At 33.7% G+C, this 5,702-nt stretch overlaps 1 protein-coding gene across 2 annotated transcripts in view; it reads left to right on the forward strand.

Annotated features, from left to right (window-relative positions):
- Window positions 1-4,349: 4,349 nt before the first annotated feature.
- LOC117175810 overlaps window positions 4,350-5,702 on the forward strand; it is a 50,813-nt gene continuing 49,460 nt past the window's right edge. Inside the window, exons 1-2 of one of the 2 annotated variants that reach the window (XR_004467526.1) lie at window positions 4,350-4,476; window positions 4,940-4,988. The gene's annotated coding sequence lies outside the window, so the exon portion shown is untranslated. Of the gene's footprint in view, window positions 4,477-4,939; window positions 4,989-5,702 lie in introns of those variants that run through there. The other variant, XM_033365561.1, reaches the window with a different exon arrangement.

Below are 5,702 nucleotides of genomic sequence, written 5' to 3' on the forward strand. Positions count from 1 at the left end.
GTTTGTCCACGAGGGGGACCGGGGGGTTTAGGCTAGAATCCACGTAGACACACATTTCCCTAAATCTGTGCAAAATATACTGAAATAAGACAAGGTATTCTAGGTATACTCGAAATTTTATATTGTGGCGGCGCACATTATAATTTTTATTTTTATTATAATTTTTTTCACGACTTTTTATTTGAAACTCAAATCATGTTTAAGCTCACGCTCCTAAGCTAATCCGAATTTTCTCAGCCAATTCATCGCTCCTTTTGGAGTTCTTGTAGTCCGGGAGCTCGCGACAATTCTATGGGCGTTCTTTTAGTACTCTATAAAATTTCAGATCCTCTTGTTTTCATAGTCAACAGTTCGAAATTCGTTAACTGACTACCACTGTTGGTGCATTTTGCAACAATTTATCGTTAAACTGGTTAAAAATTCGAGTGAAAAAACGTCATTTTATTATTTTTCAAACCAACGTGGAATGATTGTTTGAATGCTAAGAAATAACAAGAAATTTGACTGGCAGCTTCTCCGTGGTGCCAAAGTTGATTGGCAGGCTGTCAAACATGCCAACAATTCTAGTGAAGAAACGTCATTTTAGTACTATTGAAATCCATTGGGAATGATTGTTTGAATGCTGAAAACTAAAAAAAAATTTGACTGACAGCTTCTCGGTGGTGCTAAAGTTGATTGGCAGACTGCCAAGCATATAAAAAATGACAAGATGAAAATTAGAACAGTCATTTTAGTACTTCTGAAACGCATTGGGGATGATTCTCTAGGTGATAAAAAGTAAGATAATAATTGATTTTTCTGTTTCTCAGTGGTGCCAAATTTGACTGGGAGACTGTCTGGCATGTCGAAAATTCCAGTGAAAAAACGTTATTTTAGTACTCTTTGAACCCATTGAGGATGATTGTTTTGGTGCAAACAACTAACAAAGAATCTGACTCGCAGCTCCTGAGCTGTGCCAAGGTTGACTGACATTCTAATCGGCAACCGAATGAAAGTTTTGTCCTTTTTATTAACTAAAATTTTCATCTATGGGATACTTCTCTAAAATTAATATGTATATAAAAAAATTAAATACGAAAATCTCACTTTTTACGTAAATTCTCAGCTCGGAATAATGGGTTTTAAGGGTACTAAAATTACTTTTCTTCACTTGAATTTTTGGCATGTTTGACAGCCTATCAGTTAACTTTACCGCCACTGAGAAGCTGCTAGGCAAATTTCTTATTATTCCCAATGTGTTTCAACAGTACTAAAATTACGTTTCTTCACTCGAATTTTTGGCATATTGGACACCCTGCCAGACAACTTTGACACCACTCACGAGCTGCCAGTCAAACTACTTGTTAGTTGCTTACACCTAAGCAATCATCCCTAATGGGTTTCAAGAGTACTAAAATGAAGTTTTCTCACCCCGAATTTTTGACATTTTTGACAGCCTGCCAGTCAACTTTGGCACCACTCAGGAGCTGCCAATCAAACTGCTTGTTAGTTGTTTGCATCTAAACAATCATCCCCAATGAGTTTCAAGAGTACTAAAATGAAGGTTTTAATTGTCATCCTGTCATTTTTTGATATGTTTGACAGCCGGCCAGTTAAGTTTGGCACCACTCAGGAGCTGCCAGTCAAAATTTTTGTTAGTTCTTTGTACCTAAAAAATCATCCGCAAATGGGTTTCAAGAGTATTAAAATGACGTTTTTTCACTCGAATTTTTGACATGTTTGACAGCCTGCCAGTCAACTTTGGCACCACTGAGAAGCTGCCACTCAAATTTTTTGTTATTTCTTAGCATTCAAACAATCATTCCACGTTGGTTTGAAAAAGAAAATAAAATGACGTTTTTTCTCTCGAATTTTTAACAAGTTTAACGATAAATTGTTGCAAAATGCACCAACAGCTGTTAGCCAATCAACGAATTTCAAACTGTTAACTATGAAAACAAAAGAATTTGAAATTTTAGTGAGTACTAAAACGACGTCCATGAATTGTCGCGAGCTCCCGGACATTTTTAAGGCTAATAATATCTATATTTTCATAAAATATGTCCACGTGGACAAAGAACGGGGGGGGGGTGTTTGTCAAAATTCCACGGTTATCCACGGGGGGGGGGGGTCAAAAAGTGGTGAAAAATGGAAAAATTTTATGGATGCGCTTGAAGTCACCTTCAGCAGAAGTTAATGACATTTAAAAAAAATTTTAACGCTGCAAAAAGAGTATTGCGATTACTCCGTGAGTTTCTAATAGAAAATTTAAGGTAGAAGCCGAATTTCAACAGTTTAAAAGTTGATCTTGCTGTTTTTTTTAGTTTTTTAAAAAGGAACCGAATGGGGACCCAATGGGAGTTTTACGGGTACTTTGTAGAGGCTCCGTTCGGTTCCTTCGGTCCGCCAGGGGGGATGGCTGCAAATTAAATAAATTTTGAATAAAAAAGTATTGCATTTCAAAGAATGTGTACCATTTTGCACAAATTTAGGTTATGTTGGTCTGTTTCATGTGAAATCGTTATTTTTTCACAAAAATCATTATATTTGAATGCAGCCTTTAGCGGAGTATGTGAATGGAAAGGATAATCTGCAGAGTATCCTTATACCCGGTAATAAGCGCAGAATAGAGAAAAATTAATATTTTCAGATTTCAGTGCAAAAGTGAAGATTATTCTATTATTTTAAATGCGCGGTTTTTCCATCTATCTAAGATGCCACAATAAGAATAAGATACCTGCTAAACTTATTCACTTCTGTTTTCATAGCGACCGCCACACAGTTTTCTATTCTCCCAAAGAGAACGTGTTTTCAATATTTTTAATTCCTTCTAATTGTACCGATAACGCACCTCACAGAGATATTTTATATTCCTCAGAAGCGGTCATATTTTGATTATATTTAATTCCTTCTAATAAGTTCACAAAATATGTGAATGAAGTTGTTTTAATTCATTCATGCGGAATGTAAATTCTGAAATTTAAATTCTCACCAATTCAACTCTGCCTCTCTAGAGTTAAAATTATTCGAATTCACACATTTACATAGATTTCTTTGTTGTATTTTTAAGACGTTTAAATAAATGATAAAAATATGAATAAATATAAATTTGAATATATTTCGAATTTATAAGTTATAAAATGATTTAATAATAAAAAATAGGTTAAAAAATGGTTTCGTTAAATTTTACTAAGTCTACTGAAAGGAATTAATAATTAATTTTTCTGAATTCAACGCTTGTTACCGGGTTGTATTCCTTCCGTATCATGCAATAAAAACTAAAAAAACAGCAAGGTCAACTTTTAAATTGGTGAAATTCGGATTCTACGTTAAAATTCCTATTAGAAGGTTACGGAGCAATCGCAATCGAATGGCCTTCTAATGGGACTTTTAATGTAGAATGCGAATTTCACTAATTTAAAAGTTGATTTTGCTGTATTTTTTAAGTTTTTTTTTTGTATGCTATGGACAAAGATGAGGTGCGTGATTGCCGATCCCATGTATTCAATTTCGAACGATTTTCGACAGCGCCCCCTCTTACCTGAGATTTTGTGAACTAAAATAAAGCCCCCCCTCCCAATTACTCGTAGCCAGTTTACGAACTGAAATAGATAATAGACGGTTCTACTTGAGCGGTGAAACTGGGCATCATATTTCTAGTTTGACTAGGGCACTATCAAGGTGATTATGTGCATTCGCCATTTTCGGTCCATGGAGTAGAGCGAGTATGTATAAAACGTGTGCATTAAACGCAAGAATTGAAGCTCGACTGTGATCAAATTAGTTTTTAATATTAATAAATAATAATTTGAATTTCTTTATAGGCGTGCTAGGAAACGTGTGAATAAATGTTTTTCTTTCGGAGTGTTCTGAAATGGGGTGTGGAAGTTGTATTTTTGAAAAGCACATACAGCCTACACAGAGGTGCTTATTAAACGTAAGTAAATAACCTATTTATTTAAATTAACGTAGAAAAGTATATTAGACTAAGAAAAACTAATGTAGAGAAGTTATTTGGCGTTCCAAATGCAAATTTCTATGAAGGTAAACATAACCTAACTTTAGGCTGTATAACATGTGCATTGTATGATGTACACAAAATGAATGTAACCCTTTGTAAATACTTTTTGATATATTAGTTTTACTCGATCTAATATACTTTTTCTATGTTAACTTGAATAAATAAGTTATTTACTTACGTTTAATAAGCTTCTGTGTAGGCTGTATGTGGTCTTCATAACTGCAGCTTCCATCCCCCATTTCAGAACACTCCGAAAGAAATATATTTATTCACACGTTTCCTAGCACTTCTATAAACAAATTCAAACTATTATTTATTAATATAAAAAGCTAATTTTATCACAGTGGAGCTTCAATTCTCGCATTTAATGCATACGTTTTATACCCACTCCCTCTACTCCATGGACCGAAAATGGCGGGTGCACATACTCGTCTATTTAGGTGCTCTAGTTTGACAATGTCGGTAGAGAAGATCGAGTAAGTAATTTCTCGTATATTGTCTATATTCTAGCTCGTAAACTGGCTAGGTGAATTTGGGATGCTTTAATTAAAAAGTTGACATAAAAGAATCTGAATGATCTTAAGGGAATTTTTATAAGTATGCACAATTAAACATTTTTAAAAAAAGTACTGTTTTTTGGTATGTAAAGATTAATTTAAGACCCTATTGATCCAAATTTTAATCATTTTTTTAGTACATAACGGTGAAAAAAATAAACAATGATGGAAAATAACAAACATTTTAATTTAAAATTAATACTTTTTTTATGTTTAAAGATTACTATATATTTTTTGAATTCTTTGCTTATTGGTAGAAAATTTATCTTCTCGGTTAAAAAATCATGTTTTTCATTAAAAATTTAACTCTATTTTGAAATTTGTTCATTTTGAATTAATAATAAAACTATTTTATTTATGCTTCAAAATTGATCTTTTTCAGTAACAAATTCATCTACTTCCCAGGAAACAAAAATCCATTCAACTGCATTTGAATGAGTTTTGAGGTCTTCTGAATAGCGTATCTGTCACTGGAATTCCAGATACCCGCCCATAGATTAGAGTGAGTTTTGAATGAGAAACCGGCTTGTTTAATCGGCACGTAATTTTTTTCTCGTACCCATTCAGTAGGGATTACGAATCAACATTAACCAACAAAGCAACAATAGTTCCGATTGAAACTTATTAATTTAAATAAAACAATCAGGAATTTTAATATTTTGTTGAACATTGTTTTTCATACGTTTGCAATACACATCTGAATGTTGAAAATTTATTTATATATTTTACACAACAAAAACTAAATTTTTTCTTTTAATTTACATTTATAAATTCTCGTTACCACACTGAAAGTAAAAAATGAATAAGTTACAATCTGTAGGTTACATGGATATAGAAAACACGGGACTAGGCATGCCATCCTAGCTTGGGCGAGCCATCTTACGATGTGCTATTTGATTATGCCTCCCCACTCATTTCATCAACCCCGCAATGGCATCAGTGATCCCAGATCGGAAACGAGACGTGGTTCAATGCTATGACACGTCTATGTCCGTGTGAATATGGTAGGAGACGATTTAACGATAAATATAATAAAAAATATAATTTCGCCGGGAGCGGGTGCTAATCTGAAAAATTGCACCCGCTTCCAGCGAAATCGCGGTAAAATTTCAGCCATAACCATGCCTCACAACCGTGAGATAGGT

This window comes from Belonocnema kinseyi, chromosome 7 (genome assembly GCF_010883055.1).
Source record: "Belonocnema kinseyi isolate 2016_QV_RU_SX_M_011 chromosome 7, B_treatae_v1, whole genome shotgun sequence".
In the NCBI taxonomy this organism is placed as follows: domain Eukaryota; kingdom Metazoa; phylum Arthropoda; class Insecta; order Hymenoptera; family Cynipidae; genus Belonocnema; species Belonocnema kinseyi.